At 39.4% G+C, this 17,270-nt stretch overlaps 1 protein-coding gene across 3 annotated transcripts in view; it reads right to left on the bottom strand.

The window, feature by feature from the left end:
* Ppm1h (protein phosphatase, Mg2+/Mn2+ dependent 1H) overlaps positions 1-17,270 on the bottom strand; it is a 266,367-nt gene that overhangs the window by 218,630 nt on the left and 30,467 nt on the right. The window lies entirely within an intron of this gene.

Raw genomic sequence — 17,270 nt, 5'->3', positions numbered from 1 at the left:
TTGTGTACACTCCAGAGAAGGGGATTACGCAGGTCATGAACACCCAGGGGCTGGAGCCTTGTGGTCAACTTGCAGTTCTGCCTACCACAATGTTAATTTCTTATTTTGGGGCATTATACTATGACTACGATCTTAACAATCCTAACTATGAGTAAGACCTTAACAATAAGAGAAATAGGAAAACAACTATTTTTTGCAATACTTCTGCATTTCAAAATGAGAAATTTAAAAACACGGAATAAAAACCACGTGCTTTGAAATAACACAATCATTTGCCAGTCTACGCCATCCTGTTCTCCGGTCTATGTTTCTATGTTGAACTTACCAAAAAGGAAGGAGTGGTGTCAGGGCTGTAAAACTTCAAATTATTGGAGTAAAAATTTTAGAGCACCACAGTACTACTTCTTTACCTTCAAATATGGGTGAATGGTCCTGAATTTAAGATAATCCCTCCAAAAAGGCAATGTGAAACTACATGATACATCTATAGACAATATTTGCTTCAAGTATAAACACTGCTCATTGGTGAACTGACTTTGCTTAGGTTAATTTATGTTTTGCCACTATTGTCTTTGGGCCTTTATATCTTACATGGCTTCTGGATGCTATCACCATTACTATCACTGCATTAGACACATGCTCACACAGTCTCCATGTAACTTCTGAGTAAGAAGTCTCCATTAACTATAGATTAAACACTGCACTGGTTAGCTTACAAACCTATGTGTATTGTGACCAAGAACAAGGTATTCATCCAAGTTACCTAGTATATTTTGGTTAAAAACAATTTCTTAAAAGTGGGTTTGCTGCTTAAAGTTGTATGACTTGAAAAATGTAACATTTTAAAAACCATAAATAACAGAAACTGAACAGTGGCACTAAAAGCACATAGTCATTCTGTAGGAAATGTCTACACCCTCCCACAGAAACATTCATCAAAGCGTAAACCCTTATTTTCTAACTTTTCTGGCAGTTAGACGTTACCATAAATGTCAATCAAAGAGAACTATATTTCACAAGACTAACAGTTCACCTCAAGATATTTTACCAGAAGCAGCAAATTAGGGGGAGCAATTCATTACAAATATTTCATCATATTAAAGTCTTTCAATCCCTATCACAGAATAGTTGGGATTTTCTAGTCTTTGAAAATTCCATTTATACAAAGAGATGTGTTAGAAAGTCCAGTCAGATCAGGAACTGTTAAAACAGAGGGCTTAATCATGGTGGTTTTGATTTAACAAGCAATGGAATCATGCTGGTACTTTCAAAGGGAAGACTAACACAATGGTGTAATGGAGTGGAAAGAGACGGAAAGACCAGTTTGACCACCTGTAAGTGAATAAGCCAGAAATGAGGAAGCTGTGGACCTTGCTGCTCTTAGGGAACTACTTAGGCCAGAGATGGGCAAACAAAGCACCATTTAACATTCCAGGTAACAATGGCCAGTGTTCGCTAAGCACTAAATCCTCAAAGTGATACATGGAGATGCAGCCAGGATTAGAAACTTCAGGGAGGTTCCAGAGCTTCCATTCTTGAACACAGACTTGAAACTTCAGGCAGCTGAATATGACCTGAAAGAGGGTTTCTAGTGACATACACCATTCCTGTCAAATTAAACCATCCAGAATCCCCAGCAACGCCTGAATAGAAGTCATGGCCAAAACTGCTGAGTCAATTGTAGCCTGGCTACCTGCAGCTAAGGCTGCAGTGGGTCAAGACCCACTTCCATTCCAGAGACAGAATTTCAAAATCAAAATGAAAAGGTTCTCAATATACCAATATGTCAGTTTTTTTCCAAGTTGATCTAGAGATTTCATGTAATCCCAGTCAAAATATTACAAAATCATTTTTTTGTGTGTGTGGATTGTTGATAATCCTAAAGTTTGAGAGGAAAAAGATCTGGAATAACCAACACAGTATTGAAAGAGAACAAAATTGAAAGAGTGATGCTTCCTGACTTCAAGACAAAAGCCAAAGTAATCAAGACAATGTGGAATTGTCAAGGAACAGACAAATACAAGAAACCAATGGAACAGAAGACAGAGTCCAGAAATATAGGCTCATGTAAAATATAATTAACTGATCTTTGATAAAGGAGCAAGGGAAAGATGATGGAACGAATATAAATCTTTTCCATAAATGTAATGAAACAACTGGATATCTATATGCAAAAATAAAAAAAAACTAGATGTAGACTTTACATATTTCATAAAAATTAACTCCAAATAGATCACAGACCTAAACGGAAAATGGAAAACTTTTTAACTCCTAGAAAAGATGACATAGGCACAAACCTAGATGACTTTGAATCTGGTAAAGACTTTTTTAGATATAACACCAGAGGCACAAACTCTCAAAGAAAAGAAAATCTGGACTTTATTAAAATAAAAAAAAGTCTGCTCTATGAAAGACACTGTCAATTGATTAAAAAGAGAAACCAGAGATTGTCAGAAGATATTTGCAAAATATGTACCTGGTAAAGGACTGTTACCATAAATATATGAAGAACTTCTAAAATTCAACTATAAGAAAACAACTTGATTATAAAATAAGCCAAAGACATTAACAGACACCTCATCAAAGTAGATATGCAGAAGACAAATAAATATATGAAAACCTGCTCCACATCATATACACCATCAGAGAAATGCAAATTAAAACAACAATTAAATACCATTAGATGACCAAAATCCAGAACACTGATAATATCAAAGGCTGGTAAGGATGTGGAGCAACTGAGACTCTCATTCATTACTGTTGGGAATGCAAAAATGGCACAGCCACTTTGGAAGACTGTTTGGGGTTTCTGACATACTCTTACCATATCATTCAGGAATTGAGCTCTTTGGTATTTACTGAAAGGATCTGAAAACTTATGTTCACATGAAAACTCGCACATGGATATTTATAGCAGCTTTATTCACAACTGTTAAAATGTGGAAGCAACCAAGATGCCCTTCAGTAGGTGAATGGGTAGACTGTGTTATACCCAAACAATGGTGTATTCAGTGTTTAAAAAAAAAAAAAAGAAACTAACAAGCCACAAGAAAGCATGGAAGAACCTTAAGCACATATTATTAAGTAAGAGGATCCAACTTGAAAAGGCTACGTACTATATGATTCCAACTACAGAATTACTTGAAGTACCAGAATTTCCAGAATTGGAGTAACTAGACAATTGTTATCTTTGTGGCACTTTTAGTCACCAAAGATATGAACATTGGTTATCTTGATGAGGAAAAAGTGGTTGTCTGGGTTTAGAGGGGAGAGAGGAATGAACAGGCAGAATTCAGAAGTTTTTTTAGAGCAATGAAACTTCTCTGTTTGGTACTATTTAGACAAATGTTTAATGACACAGGGTCATTAAACATTTATCTAAATCCATACAATGCAAAATATCAAGAATGAACCCTAATGTGAACTGTGGACATTGGGTGATAATGATGTGTTGGTGTAGATTCATTATTTGTAACAAATGTACCACTCTGGTGAGGGATGCTAACAATGAGAGAGGCTATAAATGTGTGGGGATGGGGGGGGGGGTTCGGGAATAGGAAGGCTTTGTATCTTCTGCTCAGTTTTCTTGTGAACCTAAAAGTGCTTGAAAAAATAAAGTCTATTTTAAAAAATAAAACAATTCTTGAACATTTGTTATCTCTAGGCATCATGAAAACAAGGATGAGTTTTAGCAGCTGCTAAAAGGGGAACAGCTATTATCAACTGAAGACTTCATCTTATTTTAAAATCTTTCAATGGTTATTCATGGAGTCTATACAGTAAATTCAGCACTTATTGATTTGTTGACAATATGTAAATACACATGTGAAATAGCAAGAAAATAAGTCTAATATCTAATTCCTTTAAGACTTGGCTGTTAGGAATCTGAAGTATATTTTTCCGTAAGAGTTATATAAATGCTTCATAATCTTGCTCTTATGCACTCTTTCTGGGAAAATGAATTTCCACATTGGAACTTGGTAAGAAATATCCCATCAAACCTAGACTGGAAACATGAAAACTTGAAACAGCAACTTTAACATCAGTGCCTGGCGTGTTTATCTAGTCTAAGATGCAACTGATTATAAGATGAACCATCGGTCTGCACACATCCCAAAAAAGATGCTGCCAAGTAAATCATGATGTGATGCTTTCTTGTCACTTATAATTATTGGAAAAGCTTTTAGAAAAGTCTATTATCAATCATGTACCTATGTAAAAATAAACTGACTTAGATATTTATAACACATCTTCACAGACCACATTTGACTCTCCTAAATCACTTTAACTCAGTTTCTGATGTCCATTTTCTTCCATCTGATGCTCTATTATTGTTTTGGGGACATTTTTATCTAGCTATTCTACATTTAGCACACCAGTTTTGAGGTTGCACTTTCTTGTTGTTACCTGGTATAACAGAAGAAGGCTTTTTAGATAACCAAGGCTCTTATGTTTTTTAACCAAAAGCGTCACAAAGATAGCAGTTGTCTAGTTTTGCCAACAGAATTATAGCAGGTCAATGTACTTTTTAGTGAATTTATTCTTCACAGTTCAGATACTCATCTATGAAAGGAATCAAGAACCTACTATATTCTGGTGGGCTTTGCAGGGCTCTGGAATGGTTTTTCCAAACAATTTTATTTCTTCTTCAGTTTGGCTTGAGTGTATATGTACATGTGTGCTTGTGCACAACAATTTTGGGGAAGAACTCTTTCTTGGGAATTGTTCTGTACTTTAAGATTATTACGGCTGCACGTTCCACCATCAAAAATGCAAAGCAGAACTGTAGTAACTGTTTTTCATAACCAGTGCTCATGACCTTGACCTCCTTTGGTGCTTTTAACATTCCAGAAAGACTTTAGAGCCTTGAAAAAAAAAAACACCGAGTCTTTCATCAGCATTTCCTTTCTAACTAAATTCAAGTTTTGCTCAAGTAAGTCACAGATCACTACAAAATAAGCAGCAATAACAGTCCAAAGTGGGCTGGGGATGTGGCTCAAGCGGTAGCGCGCTCGCCTGGCATGCGTGCGGCCTGGGTTCAATCCTCAGTACCACATACAAAAACAAAGATGTTGTGTCCGCCTGAAAACTAAAAAATAAATATTAAAATTCTCAAAAAAAAAAAAAAAAAAGTCCAAAGTTGGTGTAAGTTTGATGACTTTCTGTTCCATAGCTCGATGACAGTCTTATGCAATTTAGGAACTGGACATACCAATCTCTTATTGCTTTGAAATTCCTTTCATCTCTTTCAATGGATCTACCAATTTCTCCTAATTTTAGTTGCATAATTTGTCTTCTGGGAGGCTATGTTTTTGCCTTAATTATGATACAACTTTACCTACTTATTTTCTATCTTAGTTATCCAAAGTTCTTGTTTCTTTGCAAAACAAAAGAGCAACTGAGGTCATTTTAACAAAAATGTGCTTCACTAATATCAACTATACATCTTGTCACTGTTTCTGTAACTTTTTATTGTATATAGCAACTTTGTTCTAGTGTTGAATCATAATGTTTTTGAGGACCTTTTATAAGCAATTAAGCTCAACACATGCATTACCAAGAATATATAAACACAATTGCTATGTCCAAATTTGTACAAGTACAGGTAACAAAAAAACACATATCAATACTGGGTATCCAGGGGTGATCAGATGCTGTCAACAGTAAGATACATCCTAACCTCAGAAATCCAAAGATGTGGGGCGGAATGTACATCTCAGAATCAATGGAACATAGTGAGACATAAATGAACACTGCTTTATTTTATGTAAAAAAAAAAAATTTCCAAAGACAGATACTATTCATGCATGCTACTCCTCACATCCAGAGTTAAAAGTTTATCCCCCTCCCTTTAATATGGATCAGCCTTATGACTTGTTTTCTTTGAAGTTCTGAGACTTCAAGCTCAAGTCTTCACCAGCTTCCACATTTGCCCTCTTAGTAACCCACTCCTTACCACCCAGTGTTGGGCTGAGGTGTAGCTCACAGAAGAACACATGTTTAGCATGCCTGAGGCCCTGGGTTCCATCCCCAAAAATGCATACACAGAGAAAAGGAAAAAGCCTGTGTTAAGGTGTAATGAGGGGTTATCAAAATATGGTCAAGTGGATCAAATCTGGCCAGAGGCCTGTTGTTATATTGTTAAAAAGTTTTAGAATAACAATGAATAATAGAAATCTTATGTGCTCCAAAGCTATGAGGCCAAAAAATTTCCTAACCAGCTGTATTTATTGCTAGGGTTGCCTTCATAAAGTATCACTGATGGAGTGGCTTCAACAACAGAATTTATGCTGAAACCTTGAGAGAAAATCTGAATAAACCCTAAATGTTATTTGTTTCTAGTTGCTTATCACTGATGTTAGAAGTTGCTTAGCTGAATAAAATGTAATAGACCCCTGCTAGATTAGCTATAGATAACACTTCTGATACATGGCTACTGTGTACAAGTCAAGTTGCTTCTTCAAGAACTTCGAGGTGACCTTGTCTAGCTCAAACTGGTTGAAGTCACTGACCTGGTCACCTGGCCCAGCACAAGTGGCTGATGAGTGAACTTTTGACCTTGAAGGGCCAAAACTCCACCCACAGATCATGCTAATGCTGCCATTTTCTGAACATGGGTCCTATGAAGGGCTATAGCCACCTTTGTGGCCTCACTCGTTAATTTCAGCTGGAAAAAAAAAAAAGGTCAGCTTGGTCAAGTAGATTCGCTCAAGACTGTAAACCAAGAAACACAGGAGGGATGTGCCAAACAGCTGTGGGAGCTGAACCAGAAAACGCAGTGAATTCTTGGGGCTCCCTAAGAAGCCATGATGGGATCCTGCTGAGCTGAAGTTATGTGGGAAACAAGGTACAAAGTTGTGGAATTACACATCAGGGGTGCAGAGGGAATCAGAGCCTATCACTTGCAGGACAGAAAAAAGAAGTGACCAAGCTCCAAGTGCCCAGCCACTGCTGGATCACCAGGCCCAGCTCAGGAACAACAGCTCCTCCCCTCTGCTGCCAACCACCAGCCATTCCTCACAAGCAAAAAAAAGCCAAGCTATAGCATATAGCACAGCATCACCCTTGAATGGGTGCAGCAAACACTTCTGCATTTCCTTGTCTACAGAGGCACAACGGGTGCAAAATGTTTCCAAGGTTAATTAAGTGGATTACTGTAGATACATAAAATGAGGGTGAACTCTGTTTTCATTTTTTAAATGATCCATCTGCTTATCAAGCAGTGTTTTCTAAGTTAATTAAATATGGAGCAGAAAGTCCTCCAAGCAGACACTTTTAATTAATTTTTAATTATAAATACCCACATAAGTACTCCAAGTGGCAAAAAATGTAGGATAGGGAGACAAAGAAAAAAGGCACAGAGGAGGAAAAACATTCTTGTACGTTTTAGTCACATTTATCAAATGTTAGCTTAAGAAATGCCTACCTTTAGGGCGATTTTCAAAACAATGAGAACATACACAAATCACAACACACGTCTTACTTAATTTGTTCCCTAGTTCTTGCATGTTGCTAAGAGACTGTCTTTTTCAAGGTTCAAATACACAGATTTTTCCAAATTTAGAAACCAGGCAGACTTGTAAAGAAGCTTCAAAAAGGCTTCCAGATAGAGGCAAAAATTTATTCGGTAATGATCAACCCACATTTCTCCAAACAACTTCCTGAAACGCATCATTGAATGCTTGGGTGACTCACACAGACTTCAAAATTTATCATTTCTGGTTATGTAGCAATCTGCCTTGTTAGTTTACACACATTCGAGTTTGTGATCTCTGCATCCCTTGTTGAAGGGAGAACAGAGGAAAGTCAACCTTCCACTCAAAGAGAAACAGGCTTCAATTGGGGTAAACCATTTGGAGGCCACTGAAAGGCCCTAGATACACCATGATTTTTTCATGAGTTGTCAGGAGACCTTGATCATTATCAGGGATAAATTGTAATCAAGGATCAATATGTAGAGATGGGGATGATTCCAAGTCACATATTAATAGTAATACAGCTGGGCACGGTGGTGCACATCTGTGATCCCAGTGACTTGGGAGGCTGAGGTAGGAAGATGGCAAGTTTAAGGCCAGCTTCAGCAACTTAGTGAGACCCTGTCTCAAAATACAAAATTTAAACAAGGACTGGAGAATCTAACTCAGTGGTAGAACACCCCTGGTTTCAATCTTCAGTACTACAAAATAAAATAAAGACAGTAATACATGCAATAATAGTAATATTTATGTTCCTTAATTTAAAAATCAGTGCACACAATGTATCATTTTGTTAAACAGGTAAAGCTCAAATGCCCAAGATTTCCCAGTGGGCTTGTGCACATTCCCTGTCCACCCCACACTCCCCAATATGTCTGTAAAACTATACAACAGTCTGGGGTAGGGCTTTGAAGATCTGAGCTTGCAATGCACCAAATGTTTATGTCCACCTAAAATTCATATGCTAAGATGCTAACCCCCAATATGATGGTATTGTGATGGGGCCCTTGGGAGGTGATCAGATCATAAGGGTGGAGCCCTCATGAATGAGATTATGCTCTTATAAAAGAAATTCAAAAGAGCTCCCTCTCTTGCCACCATGTGGAGGACTAGAAAGAGTTAGCAGTATGCAACCTTCTTGGGCCCTTACCAGAACACCACCATGTTGGCACTGTGATTTCAGACCATCAGTCCCTAAGACTTGAGAAACAAATTCCTGCTGTTTATTATAAGCACCCAGTCTGCAGTATTTTCTTATAGAAGCCCAAATAGCCTCAATTCTGCAACTCCGGCAAGTCATTTAATTTCTCTGAATATTGATATCCTTATCAGGACAAGAGAGGAAAGCCGTACGTGGAAAGGGTTGGTAAGGGGCATTAATGTCTTCTGAACGTCTTCTCTGTGGCCGGCATATCCTCATGTCATCTAACCTAATCCTCACACCAGTTCCTGATTTTACAAAACAGGACCAGAGGCCAGGGAAGGAAACTGAACTGGGTCACAAGGGAAGTAGTACAGAATGGATTAAATTCTGGTCTCTCTAGCTTCAAAGTCTTCCTGCCTGGTTGTTATGATGATCTCACCAATCAATTCTGTTTCCAGAGCCCAAGGACAAATATGAGCATCCTCTTGTCAATGCTCCCACATATTTCTATCTCCATATGCTGTGATGTAATTTCCAAGTCACATCACAGATCTCATCCTCTCCAGCCAACTCCCTGGCTTTTCTCTCTTACCTTCACCACCACTTAAATTCAGACAAGCTCTTGGGGCACAGAAAACTTAGAGGCTAAAAAATGCCAGTCATTCACCTCTATTTCTATATAACCTGATATATTTTTGTGAGATGCAGTTTGCCGAAAACAAAGAATCCAGTCCTGAGAATCTGTGCCTTCCAATCACTGTGGAGAGCGTTCAGTTGCACAATGACTGTTAGTATTCACTGATAGCATATGTCCCTGATGGGCACCAGCCAAATCCCCAAAGCCACTTTTTCAAAACCCTTAAGAGGTTAGTTTACATTTAAAATGAAGGAATGACAATTATCGGCAACCAATTCTAATTAGTTCTCATATTTCTATTTTTAAATTTCTTGAACTAGAGAAAAAGACTGAGTATCATTAATAATGGAACTTACTGTCTAGTTTCATAAAAATCTTGCCACTTCACATATGAAATCTGAAGCAAGCCAAAGAGAAACCCTGGCAGTTTGTGCCTTCAGGCAACAGAGGCCTTTTGGGTAACATTATATTTTTGTGCTGATGGGAACTGCCAGTAGTACTTACTCTAAAATTGTATGTATCTTTATAAAATCTGCCTCTACAAAAGTGCAACCATGCTGATACACACATGCTTATACCACGAAGGCTATCAAGTTGAATGGTAAGAGCAGAGCTGTTCTCTAAGTGAGACTCGTTCCTAACAGGTGAAGAAAATCCTTTCTATACAGGATAGCTAATTAATGACTATTAAAATGCTTCAAGGTGCCATGGTAGCAAGTCCCTGACAGATAGATTTGACCAGAAAGAGCCTCAGCTCCAGGCATCCCTGGGGCTCTTGATTGCCACTAACCCTTGAAGCTGCAGGGGGCAAGGCCAAGTTCTTGCTTCCAAATTAAGACACGGAGGATAAAGTTCTACCAGCTACAATTCTGACATAAGTTTCTCAGGTTAGAATAAAATGGGATGATAAAATAGAAAACAAACAAGAAATAAACTAACTATAACACAGTTTGCTTACTCTAAAGGGTTCATTCAAAGGGATGATTAACCAATATATGAAATGATTTTAAATAAGCTTTTAAAAATTGGGGGGATTTTACAAAAAGTTACCAAAGCAGACATACTCTAGCACTGTTAGTGACTGCCCAACATGCGACCATTTTCCTGACAAAGTTCACAACCCCAGATTCATCTCAGTCCCTGTTAACACAGCCTACTAAAAGCCATGCTCTACTGGGGTACCCCACCTCTAGTGGCAGCCTCAGAGGTAAGAGTGCTGTCTCTTACTCTTGTAGGCTGGGGCACTGGACAAATTATTTGACCTCTAAGAGGCAGTTCTTCATCTATGGTAAGGTTGGGGCCTTCTGGGAAACTGAGACAGTGCAAAGACCTGCCTCCCCCCCCAAAAAAAACTTCAATTCTTGTAATCAAGTTAGAAAGATTTCAGACATGTTGCTCAGAGTAATGAGTATGAGTTTATTGAAGAGACAGGAAAAGGGAGATACTCAAGGGAGAATAGGTCCTCTTAAGAGAAGGACAATGTGCCTCTCTTGCACTCTAGTTTTATGGGAGATTCCATAGAAGTTTCCAGAGAGTCCCACCCAGGTCCACCTCTTGACTTTTGACTGAGAGCAGGATGAGATCAGACTTTCAAATCCCCACTGCCATGACAACTCTAGGTCACTTGGCCCATGCTGACTGGTTCTAATTGGATTCTTAACCATAAGTTCTTATAGATTTTACAGTTCGGAGGAATTATCCTTATCTCCCTCAGTTCCTGAATCTGGTCTGTGAAAAGGATCACAGAAGTCTCCCCCTCCAGAGTTCCTCTTACCGACATTATTTTGGACCTGCATTTTTTCTGCTGATAACAGTTTACTGAGGAATGTGACATATCCTGTCCACTTAAGCCAGGCAGGGCTGCAAGTAAATTGCTTCTTGGAAAAGAAAGCATGTGGGGGTCAGCAGAGTGGGCCCATTTTATAAAATTATTCCCTTACCTTGTGTTCCCACCACACACATCTGTCTGTCCTCTATCAGTAACAGTCCTGACACAGAATTACTTTGAGGATTAGTTAAGATAATAAATGTACAACCCTTAACCCAATGGCAGCACACAGGAAGGGCTGAATAACTAGTTGAGGTTCTATGACTTTAATCATTATTATTGCTTCCAAGCATGATAGAATAGTAGTGGAAATGGAACCAGTGAGAACCTTCTTTAGATGGAGCCCTCTCATGATCTGAAACATCCAGCCACAGTTTAAAGACAATCATACCAGTGCAATAGCTGTGGCCAGTGGAACACCTCAACACATCAAGTGGGCTGAATGAATCCTACTAGCCTGAACAGTTCATCACTGCTTTTCTATGGGATACTTAGTGAGCAACCAAATTGTGGGTTTTTTTTTTTTTTTGGAAGGACACAGGTATACTGCCCATCATGTAGAGTTTACTTTGTACATAATATGAAGGATATTGTCAACCCCCTCCTAACTAACAAGTGGATAGACCAGGAATTATGCTGGAAGAATGAAACTTGATGGCCACTGCACTTCAGACACCACAGATTCCAAATTCCTCCCACGAGAAGTAGGAGTGTCATCCATTTCTTTAGAGACACTTCCATCAACACAAAGCCTGAAAGCCTCTCTAATGCCTTAAGATTAACACAAAAACAGCTGGTGAAGGGGTGGAAGCCTGTCAATGGCAAAAACTCTAAAAGGAGAATACCTAGCTTAGCTAAAGTCAAAGCAACAGGAAGTCAAGCTCGTGCTTGACTGGATTATTATTTAAAGACTTCCACCTTCCATGTAATCTCATTTTACTTGATTGCTTTTGTGATATTTGAAGAAAGAAGCAAGAAAATAATCATAGAGGATAAAATGAATTCTGGTTAAATAACAACTGGGCCTAAAGGCCAGGTGTCAACCACAGAGGATAAGAACTTTACAGTTTCGGATCTGGTCTGAGAGAAAATGATAGCATAGCTATTTACTTGTAGTGTCTCCATTAGCAAAAAAATTAGACATTAATAACCAACTTAAGATTGGTAAACTTCATATAGTTCCAATTAACCAGCACCGTGTGCCTAGTTGCCATCTCAGTGCTGTGTGTGACAGGAGGTAATGTGCAGAGTTCAAGTGAATAGAAGACTTTCAAATTATTACCCAGTAACTAGATTTTATGTGAACATTTAGTCCAAACAGACTTGGAAGGGAGCCATCCATTTCTGAGAAGTTTAAGGGCAACTCTTAAAATCTAGTGCTCACTGACATGTTCATATTCTACCCAATTACTGGGTAATATATTTCTGAGTTTCTTTCTTTTGAAGTCATCCTGTAATAAAGGATCATAGTGGCTGATAAAACCTCATACTGTAAAAAGAACAGAGTATAAAAACAAAACGCAAACTGGCATTGGTTAATACTATTCACATTGTCACCATCTCCGTGACAGTGTATGCACTGGTGGTATTTCTTATGTGGAACTGAGATACCATTGGAAAAGACTTCCAAAGGGGCTCAAGGAGAGTCAGCATTGAAACAAGAAGTGACTGTGTACACAAAACACCCACAGAGGGGTGGGGTTCCAAACTGGTTGTCAGCAGAGCTGGCATTTCTTATAGATAAAGGACCACAGTGCCCCATCTTCCTACAGTGCCGCCACTGACTGCTTCCTGGGCCCTAAGGAAGAAAGAAACTCATCAGTAGATGCAACTGTGCATGTTTTGTCATGAGACAAAACAATAGGATTGTTGTCAGATGCCAAACAGCGAGAGCACAGGCAGGAGGAACTGCCTCTCTAGTTAAGGATGAAAGAAACTTCAGAGCTGCAGAGGTAGTGACCAATAGGCACCCAGGGCCTTCGCTATGAACACTGTGTCATATCTGGGTTGGCAATTATCTTTCTTCCTTTCTGACATAAAACAGCAGTATGCATAATACTGATATCTTGGTATTTGAAATATTTACTTCTTGAGAAAAATGGAGGAAAACCTATGCACTTTACAAGAAATATTTTCTAGGCTGCCTTTGAGGGAGCCCAACAGCTGCAGCAGCCCCTTCCCCTGCCAGCAGCTCTCCCGGGTACTCACAAGAAGCAGGATCAGCAGCTGAGAAAAGACTTCATAGCCAGACTCCTTGGGTTCAGACACAGGCTGTGTCACTTACTAGTTGTGGGGCCCTGGCCAAGTTATCTTTCTGGGCTTCAGTTTCCTCATCTATAAAACAGGGTAACAGTATCGGCTAGGGATCTGGAATGTTCCCCAAAGGCTCCTGTGTTGAATGAAGGCTTGTTCACCAGCCTGTGCTGCCATTGGGAGGTGGTGGGACCTTAGGGGGTGGGACCTGGAATGAAGTAAGGTCACTGGGGGAGTGTCCTTAAAGGGGACATAGGGACCCAGGCCCCTTCCTCTCTCTGCTTCCCTGATGCCACCAAGTGAGCAGTTTCCTTTGCCACATACTCCCCACCAGAAGGCCAAGGGACCATGGGCTGAAACTATATAAACCAATAAACCTCCCTTTCTTTTACTTTCTTAGGGATTTTATTAAAAGCAATAGAAAGTGAACACAGAACCCATCTAACAAGGTTGTTACAATAATTAAAGGAGACAGTACTTACAAAGAGCTTTGAACAGTATCTGGCATACAGCAAGCATCATATAAGTACTTGTTAAATAAAACTAGCAGCCATATTTTGGTGTCAAAAGGTTCTCCAAAGAAAGGAACCAGGGTTTCTTAGAGGGTAAGTAATTACATATCTTGGGGCAGGAAAAAATGAAGGATGAGCAAGGCCCAAACTGTGATTGGCAGAAAGGTACAAGGCATTCAAGAACGGGGCTAATGTGGGAAAGACAAATCACTGACTAAGATGGGACACATGGGTATCAAAAATAGGAAAGCAAGCCAAATGTGAAAGGCATGATTTTGTCATGACAGTACCACAAGAAGAGTTCACATAAATTACACGGTGAGGTGAAAGCATGCGAAAGAAGGGAAAAAGAGTATCTTTTGATTTTAAGAAATAGAAGAGTACTAGGTGTTTGGTCTTCCTATCAAATAAATATTTATCTGTTTAAGTAGAGAAGGGTGAAAGCAGGGAGCTTGGTAATATTAGTTGGAGCAAAAGTGGAGGGCACACTCGTAACAGAAGGCCTGAATACATTGAACAACCAGGGGAAAGGAAAATTGAACAGAGTGTCAAAATGATGAATGAGCTAGATATTATAAGAGGTGCATTAACGGCGGACTTCATCCCTCGTATCCTAGGAGATAATATCCTTAGATGGCCTTACTGATTGGAGGGAGTAATAAAGTATGTGTTAGCTTCCAATAATGCCAAACTACAGGCAGACCTGACTGTGATGGACAATGGTCTAGAAAATGCCAGCCGAGCAAAACATGCAAACAAAGCCTTCTGGGATGAGTACCATGCTGCCAGAATTAGGAGCTGTATGCAAATCCTGGCTCTGAAATCTTGTTTCAAATGGGGCTTAGGCTTAGATGACCAGTGGCTTAGATTTGATGACTATAGAGGTGACGAAAAATAAATTAGCTGATAACTAGATCCTATCACCTCAGCTGGTCATACTATTTTCCTGGCTCCAATAAGCTTCTGTCATTGTGGAAATATACTATTGTACTACTGTATCCCTAGGAAAGTCTCAAAATGCACCTTGCTCTAACCCTAGGAGTTATCAAAATATATGTTGCCGCAAACCTACGAAAGTAAGAAAATTTAAGAACTTCCATGGTGTTGGTGTTTTAGAACAGGTTTAAATGTATTATATGTTATCTGGATCTTTATGCATTGTTTCCAGTATTGAGTGTTAGAGACATCACAGTAGTTTACACTGTTCAAAGATTTAAGTCTGCAATCTGTGTTTAAATAAATTTGAGAAACTGATTTTCAGAATTTGGTTTTAGATGATTTAACCGTTTGAGCATAAAGCAAAAGTAGGAGCAGGTGCTTCATGCTTCTCTCCATGAACAAACACTCCTTGGATATTGAAGGATGCATGAACTGGGTCATCAACAGAATGTCTAGAGGATGTAAATTGCATTTCTCCACATGAAAGACCATTTGGAAATACAGCAATCCACTCCTTCCACACCAATGACCACCAAAGGAAACAAAAGATAAAGGTAACAATAGAAGAAGACATGAAAAAGAAACGCTACACAGTTGATCAAAGTTCTTCCCCACAGTTTATTAAAAAGTAGGACACGGGGACAACTGGAAATTAACCTCGACAACCCTGGCTTCAGGTTACCACACAAATGCAATCGGACACGTGTAGCCCTGTGACACATGGCTTCTGTTTCAGCTTTGAAACAAGGTGAATCTGAAAGGACAGAGAAGGCAAAAGTGTTCAGAGCAGTTAAATATGATCATGATGTTTTCGATGTGGAGAACATGGAGTTGAGAATCACTCCAAAGATCCCTTGGCTTATTTCTCCCTGAAAGGATTAATCCAAAACAGATCACCTTCATATCCCTGGGTCTGTCCATTCCTGGAAACTATTCCCCTTATAATGTTTTTCCTTTGGAAAGGTTGGGTGTCCTTCCTGCTACAACTCTATGTCCTAGTCCCCCACCCCCAACTAAGACATGCAATTGGAATGCTCACTAATGGGAGAAAGGCAGACCGAGAATGGTAGGTATCATTGGGCACCAACATGAGCCCAGCATTGTGGGGGGAAATTTCCATTATCTCATGACTCTTGAGAGCTGGGTTTCATCACGCTAGCTTTAGAGATGAAGAAAATGGAGCTCTGAGGAAATGAGCAAAGTGCCCAAGGTCATCATAGCAACCAAATGTCCTGGTATAGGTTCAGGTCAGCCAGCATGCTCTTCCTCTGTCCCATGCTGCCTTTCAGTTCTCTGTCCCACTCTTCTTACTGGGCCTGCCTGTCTACAGCTGTTTCTCAGATGAACTGCCAAATCAAAAACCTTGGTTCTGAGGCTGGGGACATAGCTCAGTGGTAGAGCACTTGCCTAGCCTGCATGAAGCCCTGGTTTCCAACCCAGCATAAAACACACAGAAAACTTGGTTCTGAAATCAGCAACCAAAAAAAGCAGCATAAACAAGATCTTATCTAAGTCTCATTTGTTGATCCAACAAGTACTTCCCTCATTAGGGGCTAAATCAGCCCCAGGATGGATCACAACAGCTTTATGTGTGACCTAGAGAATCTGACTCTGTACCTGTGTCAAGGAAGCATGCATGCTCTTTCTGTTTTCTAGCCAAACCCATGTGCTGAACTCTTCATACCCATCTTCCCTTTGGACCCAGGTCTGGGAAGGGTGCCTAGCAAGGAGCATACGTCCCAGAGATTGACAAAGAACTACCCTCCTCCCCTTCATGACTGTCTCCACAATATTACCCTACATTCAATTAGGACACAGTGTAAAGGCTTTAACCCAGACTCTAAATCTATTAGGGCAACAGCAATTAAGATCATTTTTTAAAAGCTCAAGGCAGAAAATAAATTAACATTCCATTTATTTTAAAATGTAGTGCACAAGAGGAAAATAAGTATTGAGGACAAACAGAGGACAATCTATTGAATTTCTTACAATTGTGCATATGTAACAGATCATCAGGAATTAAGCCTTGCTTATTTTTATTGAAAAAGATCTGAAGAGGCAAGAAAAATTTATATCTACTAAATAAAAGTCATGTATTACCCACACCTTGAATATATGTGTGTCATTCAGCTTTGCATGGCTGTGACCAAAACATCTGACACGAACAACTTAGAAGAGGGAGAGTTTTCCTTGGGTCACAGTTCAGAGGTGTAGTTCATGTTCAGCTGAGTCCATTGCTCTGGGCAGCACATCATCGCAGAAGGGCATGATGGAGGAAAGCTGCTTCATTCATAGCAACCACAGGAAGAAGAAAGAGGGAAGAGGAGAAGGGGTCACAGAGAAAATGTTCCCAGCTACCCACCTCCTCCAGCCATGTCCCCCATGCCAACAGTTATCACCCAGTCTATTCAAACTAAGAGAAACTGATTACGTTGCAGCTTTCACAATCCAATCACTTCAGTTCTGAATATTTCTGCATTAA

Source organism: Marmota flaviventris, chromosome 3 (genome assembly GCF_047511675.1).
Source record: "Marmota flaviventris isolate mMarFla1 chromosome 3, mMarFla1.hap1, whole genome shotgun sequence".
NCBI lineage: Eukaryota > Metazoa > Chordata > Mammalia > Rodentia > Sciuridae > Marmota > Marmota flaviventris.
Note: the sequence above shows the minus strand (reverse complement) of the source record. Positions and strands in the feature narration are given on the sequence as shown.